The 14,833-nt window shown below is 48.4% G+C and overlaps 1 protein-coding gene across 3 annotated transcripts in view; it reads left to right on the forward strand.

Moving 5' to 3' along the window:
- The window catches only part of MTFR1 (mitochondrial fission regulator 1), a 75,206-nt gene that overhangs the window by 12,327 nt on the left and 48,046 nt on the right, over window positions 1-14,833 (forward strand). The window lies entirely within an intron of this gene.

Genomic DNA, 14,833 nt, shown 5'->3' on the forward strand with positions numbered 1-14,833 from the left:
TGCATCGAGTTAAAAAAGGTTGAAAATCACTGGTCTAGTGTGTACCCGCTATGATGCTGACGATGCGCGCTCCTGCGCGTCATCAGCGACATCCTCCGATGTTAGCGAGGGCCATGCTGCCGAATGCAGCATGGCCGTCGTTTTGTCGCTGCCCGCATCAGCAAGTGTGAATGCTTTTGCCGGTTCCCCTGCCGGGTCCCGTCGCCACCGATATTGCGCTGGGTACACATCGGCTAATGTGTACTTTGCTTTAGGTAAAACCCTTCACCCATTGAAGGTTAGAGGTCTGCCAAATGCTGCCCCAAAGTGAATCTTGTTGTATACCGCTGCTGTAGTATAGTCATAGTCATTCACTATGTTCAGTTTTTGTTTTGTTTTTTACCTTGGTGTTTTGGATTACCAGAAATGAAATATTGGGGGCGATTCAACTCACTGCTCTGTTAAGTGTTTTTAGTTGGATATAAGTGGCGGCGGCGGAAATGGCGGCGCGTGTATACGCTGCGGCTGCACTTACCGTTGGTGCCGGTGATGGCGATTCCTATGGTCCGGGTGTCCGTGTGTTGCGCGCTCCGGATGTGGTGTGGTTGTTCCTGTTCCTGCTTGTCGGAGTCCTGTGTGGTGACGGCGGCTGGTGTGGGATCACATACCCCCGCGAGGTGCTCCTTGGTCTCCGCCTGACTGGAGTTTGGAGTGGAGTGGCAGGTTCCGGAGCTGGTGGAGTGGAGCCGCTTGCAGGAGCTGTTGGGTCCGGCGCAGAGGCTGTGCAGGTCTCTGAGGGAGGTACAGCCCCGGGTAACCCCTCAGCCACAGGCATTGTGGGTGGAGCGGGGGTGGCTGGGATTGCTGCCGCTTCTGGAGCTTGTGTGTCTGCTGCCCCTGGAGTTACTGTGCCTGCAAGCGTGGCGGCCCTGGATGGGTCTGTCGCAGCTGGAGTGGTGGCTGGTCTGGAGACTGGAGTTGTGAGAAGAGCCATGTGCACGGCAATGGAAGTAGAGATTATGGGGGTGGGCAGCGCTCTGGAGAGGGGCATTTCTGGAGACTCTGTTATCCCTGGAGACGCAGGCAGGGTTGGAAGAGGCATCGGAGGAGGGAGAGGAGGCAAAAAAGGGGTAAACGAGCTGGTACTAGAGCCAGGCTCAATTTATGTTTTATCAAACCCCCTTTGCCTAGCTTATTTCTAGCAAATGTTCAGTCCCTGACTAGTAAACTGGACGAATTACATGCAGTTCTTTCATACATGAAGCATCTGGAGTCCTGCTCTGTATTAATTTTTACCGAGACTTGGCTAAATGACTTAGTTCTGGATACTGCGGTCTCTTTTGGAAACAGGATTCTGTTCAGAGCAGACAGAACTTCTTCATCAGGGAAAAGTAGGGGTGGGGGGCTGTGTTTGTATGTCCTGCGTACCTGGTGTATTGATGCTATCTGTATTGGTAATCATTGCTCAGTGGATATTGAATATCTGTCTGTCAAATGTAGACCCTTTTATTTGCCCAGAGAAGTTTCGGTGGCAATTATCATTGCCGTTTATATTCCCCCTCAGGCTAATGTGACAATTGCCCTGGGAATTCTTTACGAGGAAATTGCGAAATTACAATCTGTGTATGTTGAGGCAGTTTTCATTATAGCAGGTGATTTCAATCAAGCTGACCTGAGGAAAGTATTGCCTAAGTTATATAAAAATGTATCGGCTCCAACTAGGGGCATGCGTACCTTGGACCAGGTGTATACAAACCTCAAGTCAGCTTATGAAACTGTTGTTTGCCCCCATATTGGCAGATCCGATCATATGTCCCTGTTTCTCATACCTGTTTACAGGTCATTAGTTAGGAGAGTGCGACCGGTCAGACGTCTGGTAACTATATGGCCGGAGGACGCACTGACTAGATTACAGGATATGTTGGAATTCACAAACTGGGATTTGTTTATTGATGAGAGTAGGGTAAATGGCGATATAGATATTGACTCTCTAGCATCATTGATATTAGGTTACATCGGTTGCTGTACGGATAGTGTTACAGTAACAAAGAGTATTAAAATATTTCCCAACGTGAAGCCTTGGTTGAACGGGGAAGTTCGATCTCTACTCAAGGCTCGTGATAGAGCGTTTAAATCTGGTGATTTAGAAATGTTGAAATCTTCCAGGTGTGAATTGCAGAAAGGTATTAGGAGGGCTAAAATTAGTTACTCCGCAAAGATTGAAGCTAGAAGTCATGATAACAGGAATCCGAGAAGCCTGTGGCAGATGATCCAGGATATTACTGGTTGTAAAATAAAAAAGGAGGTGATTAGCAATGACAATAATCTATTAGCTGAAGATTTGAACCTGTTCTACTCTAGGTTTGATCAAGAGAATAGTTTTTCTGTTACGCCCCAAATTCCCCGGGTGGGGGAGTCTCCTCTTATGTTGAAGGAGTATGATGTGATTAAATGTCTACGTCGGGTTGATTTGTGTAAATCAGCCGGCCCGGATGGGATTAGCGGTAAAGTCCTTAAGGGGTGTGCAGACCAGTTAAGTTGGATATTAACGGTCTTATTTAATTTGTCCCTTTTTAATTGTGTAGTGCCGAGATGTTTTAAGAAGGCAAATATTGTTCCAGTTTCAAAAAAGGGGGTAGTAAAATGCCTTAATGATTATCGCCCAATTGCACTAACTTCATTGATAATGAAATGCTTTGAAAGGCTGGTATTAGGACATATTCAATCTTTTTTCCCAGTAGATTTTGATCCTTTTCAGTTTGCATATAGGAAAAATCGTTGCACTGATGATGCGGTACTTACAGCACTTCACTCTATTTTAGCTCATTTGGAAGTGAGGGATTCTTATGTTCGGATACTCTTTGTTGATTTTAGTTCTGCTTTTAATACGGTTATTCCCATCTCACTAACATCTAAGTTGTTTGACTTGGGGTTAAGTGGGTCTATTTGTAACTGGGTTTTAAACTTTTTAACTGATAGACCACAAGTAGTTAGAATTGGAGGTGCTGTGTCGGGGGAAGTGTTGATTAAGACTGGTGTTCCCCAGGGTTGTGTTCTCAGCCCCCTATTATACTCGCTATTTACCCACGACTGCGTGTCGACTTCTGATTCTGTGAAAATCATCAAATTTGCTGATGATATTGCAGTCGTTGGGTTAATTAGCAGGAATGATGAGTCCCATTATAGGAAAGAGATCAAAAATTTGGTTTCTTGGAGTGGTGATAATCACTTGCTCCTAAATGGTGACAAGACAAAAGAACTGGTAATTGATTTTCGTAGGAGATGTTTAGAGCAGAAATTGCCAGTGTCTATTAACAACCAGGATGTTGATATAGTTGAGTCTTTTAAATTTCTGGGTATCCAGGTTGCGGCAGATTTGACATGGTCTTTAAATACACTGTCCCTAATTAAAAAGGCGCAACAGCGTTTGTTTTTCCTAAGACGTTTGAGGGCCTCGGGAGTTAGCAAAGTAACTATGCTAAACTTTTACAGATGCTCAATTGAGAGCATTCTGACGTTTGGTATCATTATCTGGTATGGCAACTGCACAGCGAGTGAAAGAAGTGCACTGGAACGGGTTGTTAGGACCGCCAGCAAAATCATTGGCGTGCAGTTGCCAACTATTCATGATGTTTATGGGCTTAGGGTTCTAAAGAGAACCAAAGGTATCATATCGGATCCAAGCCATCCATTTCATGAATTTTTTGATAAGCTCCCATCTTTAAAGCGGTTTAGAGTACTTCGGGCACGTACGAGTCGCTTGAGGGTTAGTTTTCTTCCATCTGCTGTGCGCATGTTGAATGCTATGATTGTATCTCTTTAGTTAATTTTAATTTTATTATTTTTGTAAAATTTTTTTGTGATAACCTTTACCATGGATTGCTATTCACTGTTTTAAAAAAGTGCAATGTAATTTCGTCTGTCAAACTTGTTTTGCTGATGACAACAATAAATACAATACAATACAATACAAGTTGTTGAATGCCGGCTAGTGCACCTAAAGCTGGGGGATTAGTCACACTAACCGGCATTCTCTAACTAAAGTGTTGGTTGCAAGGATTTTAGTCACCGCCCGGATTTCTGCGATCCTGCAATGCCGTCGCTAATGCATGGGGCCTATCAGATCCATCGTAAAGTTCAGCTTCCCTTTCTATTAATAGTCTTCAGTCCAGAGGATCACTCATTGAATAATTTGTGCTTGGTTGGGGAAATCTTGGACCTGACCATCAGCGTTTTGTACAACAGTACTAAAATGTTTTACTTCTACTATAGATTTTCATTCTTTTATGGCATCTTTTTTTTTGTTTTGTTTTACTCTGCTGTTAGGAATTGTGATACTACAGAGACCATAAAATACATTGCTGATTGTGTTCCCAGCATATACAGCTTCATATGAAGGTATGTGCAGATCATTTACAGCAGTTTCACAAACTCAGGCCCTGATTCAGAGCCTGACAGAGTGCTCGCTCTGAATCAGGGCCGTCCCTCTTACTGTTTGGAGCGGCCTCCTGGCCGCTCCAAATAGCTGTGGGTGACCACCCACAGCTATAGCGAGCGGCCAAAATGATGGTTACGATGGTCAAGACCATCGTGACCATCAGGCTTGCGACGAGACCCTTGCGGTAGGGTCTCGCTGCCGCAAGCCCTGGAGTGCTTTTGGCTCTATCAGAGCCAAAAGCACTCCCACTGACATAACTAGTGATGTCAGTGGGGCCGGCCCCAGACGGTAGGCGTTCCCATGGAAACGCCTCCGTCTGCGCAGCCATGCCCCGGCACGCCCACCAAAGGGGGCGTGCTGTCAATCACCATCGACAGCACGCCCCCTTTGGTGCGAGACCCATAACGACGGCTTGGCCGTCGTTATTCGGGTCTCGCACATGCGCACGACGGAGTTGCCTCCGTCATGCGCATGCGCACTTGGGCAACATCGACCCACTTGCCATCGCTCGCGAGCGGGTCTGAATTAGGCCCTCAGTCCTCAGTGATTACGAACAGTGCATGTTTTATAGCTCTCCTCACAGAATCACAAGTGAAATAATTAGCTCCACCTATGGATCCTTTAAAATGTGTCAGCCAGTAATTAAAACACCTGTGCACCTTCTTGGAACCATGCACTGTTAGTACTCCCTGAGGAATGAGTTTGGGAAACTCTGATTTTCAGTGTGCATTATATTGTACTTAGGTATAGAAGTATGTACTCTTTAGCAGTGGTTCTCAAACTCTGTCCTCAGGACCCAACACAGTTCATGTTTTCCAGGTCACCCAGCAGGTGCACAGGTGTAATCATTACTCACTAACACATTTTAAAAGATCCACAGGTGGAGCTAATTATTTTGCTTGTGATTTTGTGAAGAGACCTGGAAACATGCACTGTTTGGGGTCCTGAGGACCAAGTTTGAGAACCTGTGCTCTGTACCAGTGTTTCCCAACTCCAATCCTCAAGGACCTAGTGTTCATTCTAAAGCTGGCCACACACTATACCAACTTACATCCAACCAGTCAACTAGTTGATTTATTGGAATGAAAATCTGGTAAGGTATGAAAGCAAATGACAATCAGCAATTTGCTCCCAGACGCTGGAAAATGGACAAAAACTGTTGTTTGAACAAATTGTTTAGCTCAAACATTTAACAAACTTGTCTGACGACCATTTTCATCTGTTTTCTGGCATTTAGGAGCAAATTGCTGATAATCATTTATTCCCATTCCTTACCAGATTTTCATTCCAACCAATCAACTAGTTGGCTGGTTGGACAGATAATTTTTAGATGTGTGGCCAGCTTAAGTCTGGCGCCGGACCTAGAAAGGGGCACTCCTGCGTGCGCCAGAAAAAGTGGCGTGGCCATGAGAAAAGGAGGCGTGTCCTTAAGATGCACCACATTTATCACACTCGGACATGCCGGGCTGCCCCCATGCACTCCTATCTCAGTGAATAGATTCCGGGCGCAGGCACATGGCATCCATTCACCAGCGGTGACTGCTGCACCGCTATTTTCCCCACTCGAGGGACACTGCAGCACGTGGGTGGGGATGGCACCCGCAGGCTGTTTTAGCGGGGCGCCGCAATAAGGGGCAGGGCGCATTCTGCCTTTAAGATATTGAGCAGGGCGCGGTGCCCCACTAAAACAGCCTAGTGGGAACATTAGGGACCCCCTAAAGCTGGGTACACACTGGAGCGATCTCGGGCCAATTTGCCGTTTCGGAATGACAAATTGCCTGCATCGCCTTTGTACACTTAATATGCAGGTGCCCATGGTCGCTAGCAACATCGTCAGGTTTGATGTGCTGCACATAAAACCTGAAGATCTTGCATGGAACCTAATGTGTGTTATTGAAGGACGGACCGAGTGATCGCTCATTAATCGCTGTAGTGTGTACCGGCAATCCTGCGGCACGATTGCCGGGCGTCTCAGTGTGTACCCAGCTTAACCGTGCATGTTTTACAGATCTCCTAGTTGGTGCTCAAGTGTATTCATTATTCACTGACACATTTTAAAAGATCCACAGATGGAGCTAATTATTTAAATTATGACACTGCTCTTTACCTTGATCTATAGGCCCCCATACATCAGAGATTGATTGCAGCAATCGTGCAATTTGCAATCGATTGTTTATAAAAATCGTTCCCTTTTTCAATCGATTGCAGAATTGCCACAATCGATTGAAAAAGGAAAAGATTTTTATACACAATTGACTGATTGCAGCAATCGTGCAATTTGCAATCTCTGATGTATGGGGGCCTTTAGTCCAACAATAGACAGTATGAACCTGGTGTCTGTAGCTCCTGATGTGATGTTAAGCTGGCCACACACTAGACCAACTTACATCCAACTAGTTGATTGGTTGGAATGAAAACCTGGTAAGGGATGAAAGCAAATGACAATCAGCAATTTGCTCCCAAATGCCGGAAAATGGACTAAACTGTTGTTTGAACAAATTGTTTAGATCAAACATTTACTAAATTTGTCTGACGACCATTTTCATCTGTTTTCTGGCATTTAGGAGCAAATTGCCGATCATCACTTACTCCCATACATTACCAGATTTTCATTCCAACCAATCAACTAGTTGGATGAAAGTTGGTCTAGTGTGTGGCCAGCTTCATTTGGCCTCCAGCACCCCTAATTGAATCGCCCCATAAAGTTTAATATAATTTTACTCGGTTACATAAAATTTTGAAAGTGTAAATTGTCCTGAGCCATTAACATAAATGATTCTCTTTGATAGCAGACTTGGATTAGGGTATGCTGCATTTTGTTGTTGCCAGAGATTGCATCTCCCAGTAATTACCCATGCTTGTTTCTTGTTTAGCAATAGGACATATAATTATTTTCGCCTTTTTTTATTATGACCTGTTTTTTTCACCCTATTATTTCTTGCATGAGTGTTAAAACTTGCCTTTCCCTCTTTAGTAGGTATTAATAAAATAAAATATCTGAACCATTTCTACCATACAACGACATTGTAGTGAATTGCATGTTTGAATTTCTGTGATCTGCTTTAAAGTAGTTTCAAAACAAATACAAAAATAGCATACTAAAGTAATCCCATAACCTGGTACAGAAATATAATTCTGAGGGGGTTTTTTTTCAGACCAAGGGGCCTATGTATCAAAAAAAAAAAAAATAGAAACTGCAGTTTCTTCATAATTTTATGAATTGTTACTATGTGCTAACAGGATAATGCATGAGATTTCACAGAAATCTCCTACAGAAGTCTAATTAGTGCTGTAGGCCACAGTCCCCAGTATTAACAATGAGGACTACGGTCTGATCCCTATCTACCAAACTCCGAAAAGCAAAGCTTTTTGTAGTTTGGCCCTGTAGGTAAACACTATCCTCTGATGGCGTAAACCGCTTTAATGCTATTGATGTATATTCTTAGGAGAGGGATCTTACGATCCCTCTCCCACAGCCTTCAGCTGGCTCCCAAATCTGACACTTTAGTCATGCGCTGTGTCAAATTCTCTCAGAGGAGTCTTTCACAAATGTAAAAGACTTCTCAAATATGATTCCGCTGTCCCTACAAATTAGTTAGTACACAGCGGGGATATATTAATTCAAAATGAAAATATCTGTCGCAATATGACAATAATTGCAGCAGTGCAGCGATTAATACATAGGCCCCCCCAAGTGTAGGAAATATATAAAAAATGTTCCTCTATAAATACCATTATATTCTACACTATATAATATGGATGCAATGCAATTGATGCCTAATAATGTTTCTACATCAGGGTCCATAAGGTGTCCACAGGATACCTTGGGGTATAGGCGATGGCACCACAGAGTTAAAAACTTCTCCATCCTCCCAGGATGCACTGGGGTCCCTGTCCTATACCCCGCCCCCGAGCCTCAGGCACTCAGTTTTCGTCGGTGCCTGGCCGAAGTCTGATGCACAGTACAAAATGGGGGTCTGCAGGCCCCTGAAGTTCTTCAATGCAGCTGTGGCTGCACATCTAACGAGCAGACAACATGGACAGTCTGTACTGATGTCCATGTTGTCGCTCCTACACCCCGCTGGTACCAGAACGCCGGTACTGATCGGGGGATGCTGGTGGTTGACTGGGGTCACAGCTAGCGGTGGCCCCGGTTGCCCGGACTGTGGCCGGATTTTAGGGGGTTCAGGTAATCGGCAAGGTCCCGCGGAGAGTCCCAGCCGAATAGCACAGTCCTTAGTCCCCAGGCAGGGGGCTCTCTGGGGACTGGCTGCAGTGTGGAACCAGGCTACTGATCCCTGCGCTTTCTGCTAACCCCGCTGGACATTTACTGTTTCTGTCCAGTCCTCAGTCCCAGGGGTTAAATGCATGCCAGGGGAGCGCGCTTTCCCTGCTAAGCAGCCGGCGCCTCCCCCGCTGCACACGGCCTCTCCACAAGGTGGTTAGGCATCTGCATGCGCTCCGCCCTCGGACCAGCCCTCCCTCTGCTCCTCGGTGGCCATTTCTACTTCAGGTTCCATAGGGTATCCACAGGATACCTTGGGGTATAGGTGATGACGTCAGTCTTCAGGCACCACAGAGTTAAAGTTTTCAGCCTCCCAGGATGCATCTGGGTCCCTCTCCTATACCCCGCCCCCGGGCCAAGGCATCCCAGTTTCGTCGGTGCCTGGCCGGAGTCGGAGGCACTGTGCAGAGGGGGGCAATGAAGAGCCCCTGAAGTTTCTTTTAAAGGCAGCGCTGGCTGCACATCTGGGAGTACAGCATGGACAGTCAGTACTGTCGTCCATGCCGTCTCCCCTACACCCCGCCGGTACCAGAACGCCGGTACTGATCCGGGGATGCTGGTAGACATCTGGGGTCACGGCTAGCGGTGTCCCCAGATGTTTTGGACCATGGCCGGATCCAAGGGGATGCAGGTAAGCAGCGGGGTCCCGCGGTGGGTCCCCGCTGGTCACATGGTCCTGAGTCCCCAGGCAGGGGTCTCCCTGGGGACTGGCTGCAGCGTGGAGCCAGGCGACCAACCTGCGCTTCCACTACCCCCTGGGACAGCGGGCCGCTGCTGAGCGGCATGCGCTGCGGCGTCCCAGGGGTTAAATGCATGCCAGGGGAGCGCGCTTTCCCTGTCTCACAGCCGGCGCCTCCCCTGCTGCACACAGCCTCTCTGCTCTGCCTGAGTGGCCACAGTGTGTCAGCTGTCCTCCCCAGGCCGGCCTCCTTCATCTTCTGCTCCTCGGTGGCCATCTTTAAAGCATGGTGAACACTGCTGGAAGCCTTTGAGCGGTGGCATTGCGGTCTAGGTCCCCCAGCATACCTCTCCTCTTTTTGTCACAGGTCAGTGTATGCAGCGCTGAGTCCTACCAGCCTGAGGGTCTGAGTAGTTGAGAATCAGCGCTAATAGTGCAGGGATTTGTTTCTTCTGCATTGTATGTGACTGAACTGCTAGCCTGCTGTCTGTACTTTCACTTTCTACTGTCAGCTTTATTACTGTCCCTGATCTTGCTCTGCTCAAAGCCCTTGCGGTGCGCGGTGTGCAGGGTGTTATTCACACTATGCCAATACGTATAGGTGTGAGTGCCACATACTTACCATCATGTCTGAGACTGATTTTCCTCTCCAGCTCATGTGTACTAAATGTAAGGTACCAATAGCGGAGGGGGAGGGTAACGCGGAGGGGTTATGCCCCCAGTGCCTGGCACTGTCACGGCCGATTATGGTCACGGTCCCGGTACAGGAACCTCCCTGGGCTTGTTTCGCTAAGGCGCTTACAACCCTTGTGGGCCAGCTAGCTCCGCCACCTGCGTTTACCCAGACGGGTTTGTCCCAGCAGTCAGTGGGGTCGTCACCCATGCGGGAGTTCCCGAGACAATTGATGGTACCCCACAGTCTCCCTGTCCCTTCCCAGGTTTCTCCGGAGCCTGCGTGGGTTAATACTCTTAACTACATTGGTTCAGCATTTGTCCGATGTTTTACAGGGAGAGTCTGTGTCGCGGCCTCATAACGGCCGGTGGCGTCTTTATCTGCTCCTTATGGGGATGACGATGAGACGTCAGATCATGGGGAGATTCTGGATCTATCTGACCAAGAACCTCTCCGTACCAAAGAGCCGGACGCTAAGTCCAAGGTGTATATCCCTGGTCTTATTCGAGCGGTCCGCTCGGCTTTAGTTATTGAGGATATTGATCCTTTGGTGCCACATTCATATATGCCTTTTTAAGGATATTAAGGGTGAGGCTACGGTGTTCCCTCTTTCTGATCAATTAGTGGATCATTTAGAGGAGGCGTGGAAAAATCCAGGTAAACGGTTTCAGCCCCAGAGAAGCTTAGCCGTGGCTTATCCGTTTGCGGTCAATTATTTTTCTAAGCGGGAATCCCCTACGCAAGTGGATTCACATGTCACACGCCTAGTCAAAAGTGCCACGTTGCCTATGCCTTCGATGTCATCCTTGAAGGATGTCACTGACCGCAAGGTGGAGATCTGCCTCAAATCCGTTTATTCCCTTGCAGGGAAGCATCCAGACTGGCTCTGGCCGTGTGTTGGGTAGCCAGAGCTATGGAGCGCTGGGCGGATAATTTGGAGGCGTCTTTGGACTCTGACTGTTCGGCTGAACAGACCGAGTTGGTGGGCAATCTCCGAGACTCGGCCACTTACATTAATGAAGCGGCCTTAGATATTTGTATGCTCACCTCTAGGATCTCCTCTGCAGCCGTGGCTGCTCGTCGCACCTTATGGTTGCGTTCTTGGAAAGCGGACGCGGATTCCAAAAAGGGATTAGAAGGTCTGGACAGGTACTATTTGGTCCAGATCTGGACAAAATTGTAGTTACGTTGGCAGCAGCAAAATCTGCATGTCTTCTGTCTGCTACGATTCCTTCTAGTGCTGGTGGGTCGTCCTTTTGGCCTCACAGGGCCCAAGGTAGGCCTAAAGTACAGTCCTGTCCACGGCAGGCTGGGGCCAAGAAATTGTCCAAGCCCAAGAATCAGGTCTGGAGTACCAGACGTCCGGCTCCTAGGTCAGATAACAAACCTGCGGCCTGACGGTCCAGGCCTCCTTTTGGGGGACCCCAAAGTGGGGGGCGCCTGCTTCAGTTCGCCCGGTGCTGGTCGCAGTGCATGTTCCAATTTCCCAGAGGGGCCTGGGTTTCTATTCCATTCTATTTTTGGTGCAGAAACCCAATGGGTCTTACCGTTCAATACTAAACCTAAAGGCCCTCAGCAAGTCCTTGAGGGTGCCTCGGTTTCGGATGGAGACCCTGCGGTCCATTATTCTGGCACTGGAACCTGGGGACTACATGGTGTCATTGGACATCCAGGACGCTTACCTGCATGTCCCTATTCTTTTGCGCCATCAGCAGTTCCTCAGATTGGCAATCTGCAACGAACATTTCCAGTTCCGGGCACTGCCTTTTGGCCTGGTGACTGCTCCACGGGTATTCACCAAGGTCATGGCGGTCATGGCGGCTCTCCTGCGGACGCAGGGAGTCCGACTGTTGCCTTATCTGGATGACCTCCTGTTGATAGTGGGGTCTCCAGAGCTTCTTTTACACCATCTGGATCTAACGATTGCGGTACTGCAACGTCACGGCTGGTTGACAAACTGGCAGAGGTCCACTCTCACCCCATCTCAGAGGATCCTGCACCTCGGGGCCTTATTGGACTCCAGGCAGCAGTGGATCTTTGTGACGGAGGAAAAGATCCTTGCTTTGTAGTTGAGGGTGCGCAGTTGTCTGCAGTGTCGTCGAGTGTCGATACACTTGGCAAAGAGGTTATTGGGCTCAATGGTGTCGGTATTCGACATGGTGGAGTACGCCCAATTTCACTCCAAACCTCTGCTGCTATTGATCCGGTCCAGATGGAATGGATTGCCTCAGTGTCTCAAGTCCCAGACGATGGGGCTCACTCCGGATGTTCGCCTGTCTCTAACCTGGTGTTTGCAGACGACCCACCTCAACAAGGGTCGCCCGTTCTGGGTGGCGAACTGGGTCCTGTTAACAACGGACGCCAGTCTCCGGTGCTGGGGAGCTGTCACGGGTCCACACTTGTTTCAGGGCAGGTGGACTCGGGCGGTAGCGGAGCTTCCAATAAACATTTTGGAGCTCCATGCAGTGTCAAGAGCTCTCCAGCGGGCACAGCCGGTTCTCCAGGGTCACCCTGTGCAGGTCCCGTCGGACAACGCCACCACGGTGGCCTATTTAAACCAGCAAGGAGGAACCGGGAGAGTGGTCTTTATACCAGGACGTCTTTCGGAGTCTGGTGGACAAGTGGGGTCTTCCAGAGATAGACCTCATGGCGTCCCGGCACAACAACAAGTTGCCGGTGTACGGGTCTCGAACATGAGACGAAAAGGCGTCTCTGGTGTATGCCCTGTCCGTCTAGTAGACGTTCCAGTTTGCCTACCTTTTCCCTCCATTTTCCCTTCTTCCGCGGGTATTACGGAAATTCAAATCAAGAAGGAGGTACGCTACTGTTGATAGCTTCCGAGTGGCCCAGACGGCACTGGTTCTCCGACCTCCAGAGTCTGTCAGTAGACGTTCCTCTGAGGTTACCATTACGACCGAATCTGCTGTCATAGGGTCCTTGTCTTCACCCGGACCTGACTCGGTGTGGCTGTTGAAACGGTCATGCTAAGGTCCAGAGGGTTTTTCTAGCTCCGTGGTGCAAACCATACTAAGAGCTCGTAAACCTTCCTCGGCAAGAATCTACCATCGTGTGTGGCATACTTTCTTCCGGTGGTGTAGACCTAGAGGTTATTCCCTTAGGGAGTTCCGCCTGTCTAGGGTGTTGGCTTTCCTACAGGCTGGACTGGATCATGGGCTTCGCCTGGCTTCTCTGAAAGAGCAGGTGTCTGCCCTGTCAGTCTGGTTTCATCGTAGGATTGCTGCGCTCTCTGATGTGCACACCTTTATGCGAGGTGTTCTTCGCATTCAGCCACCTTTTGTTCCACCGGTGGCGCCTTGGAATTGGGCTGTGGTCCTGAGAGTTCTCTAGGGACCGCCGTTTGAACCACTGGACTTTAAATGGCTTATAGCTGAAACCTTATTCCTTCTGGCCATTGCCTCGGCCAGACGGATTTCGGATTTAGGGGTTCTCTCTTGTAGACCCCCTTTTCTGATTTTTCATAGGAATAGGGCGGTGCTTCGCACTCGTCCGGGATTCCTTCCCGAAGTGGTATCCAGTTTACACATCAATGAAGAAATTGTTGTGCCGGCTTTCAATTCACCTGGACTTTCAGTGGGTGACGCCACTTGGGATGTTGTGCGGGCATTGAGAATTTATGTTGAACGCACTTCTTCTTTTAGGAAGTCGGACGCCTTGTTTGTCCTCTATGGCTTCCGTAAAAAGGGTTGGCCTGCTTCAAAGTAGACTTTGGCAGGGTGGATTCGTATGGCAATTTCAGAAGCTTATCTTCATGAAGGTCTTCCAGTTCCCTCCTTGGTGAGGGCTCATTCCACTAGGTCTGTGGGTCCTTCGTTTGCAGCTAGACTTGGTGCCTCTGCAGTTCAGATCTGCAAGGCTGCTACGGAGTCTTCTGTCAATACCTTTGTGAGGTATTACGCTTTTGACATCTTTGCCTCTCAGGATGCTTACTTCGGGCGGCGGATTCTCCTCTCAGCACAGGAGCGTCCCCACCCTTAAAGGATACTGCTTTGGGACATCCCCAAGGTATCCTGTGGATACCCTATGGACCCTGAAGTAGAAAATATGAGATATGGTAAGAACTTACCCTTGTTATCTCTATTTCTACGAAGTCCATAGGGTTCCACAGGACTCCCGCCCTGTCGCACCTGTACTGCAGATGGGCTTTATTCTGGTCACCGTTTTTTCCGTCTCCCTATGGTGAGAATGTGATTCTTGTGAGTGTCCAGATTTTTTTCTTCTCTCTCTTTCTTCTCCTCCTCCGGCCTATGGCTTGTGACGTAACTGAGATGCCTTGGCCCGGGGGCGGGGTATAGGAGAGGGACCCAGATGCATCCTGGGAGGCTGAAAACTTTAACTCTGTGGTGCCTGAAGACTGACGTCATCACCTATACCCCAAGGTATCCTGTGGAACCCTATGGACTTCGTAGAAATAGAGATAACAAGGGTAAGTTCTTACCATATCTCATATTTTTAATACATGTGGCAAACGCTGCTGGAAGCTGTTAACGCGGGCATCGTGGTCTGGGACCCCCTGCATAACTTTCCTCCGGTGCAAGGTCAGTGTATGCAGCGCTGTTTCCTACCAGGCTGAGGTCTGGTTAGTTGATGAAGCGCAGATACTGCAGGGTTTTCAATATTCTGCATTGTATGTGACTGTGGGCTAGCGCTGCTGTCTGTTACTTTCACTTCCACATACTGTCAGCTATTTTCCCTATCCCTGTTTTTCTTCTCTGCTAACAAGCCCTTGCGGTGCGGTGTTGCAAGGGGGATTTATACCTC

The sequence above is a fragment of the Taudactylus pleione genome, unplaced genomic scaffold (genome assembly GCF_031769625.1).
Source record: "Taudactylus pleione unplaced genomic scaffold, aTauple2 ptg000090l, whole genome shotgun sequence".
NCBI classification, from domain to species: domain Eukaryota; kingdom Metazoa; phylum Chordata; class Amphibia; order Anura; family Myobatrachidae; genus Taudactylus; species Taudactylus pleione.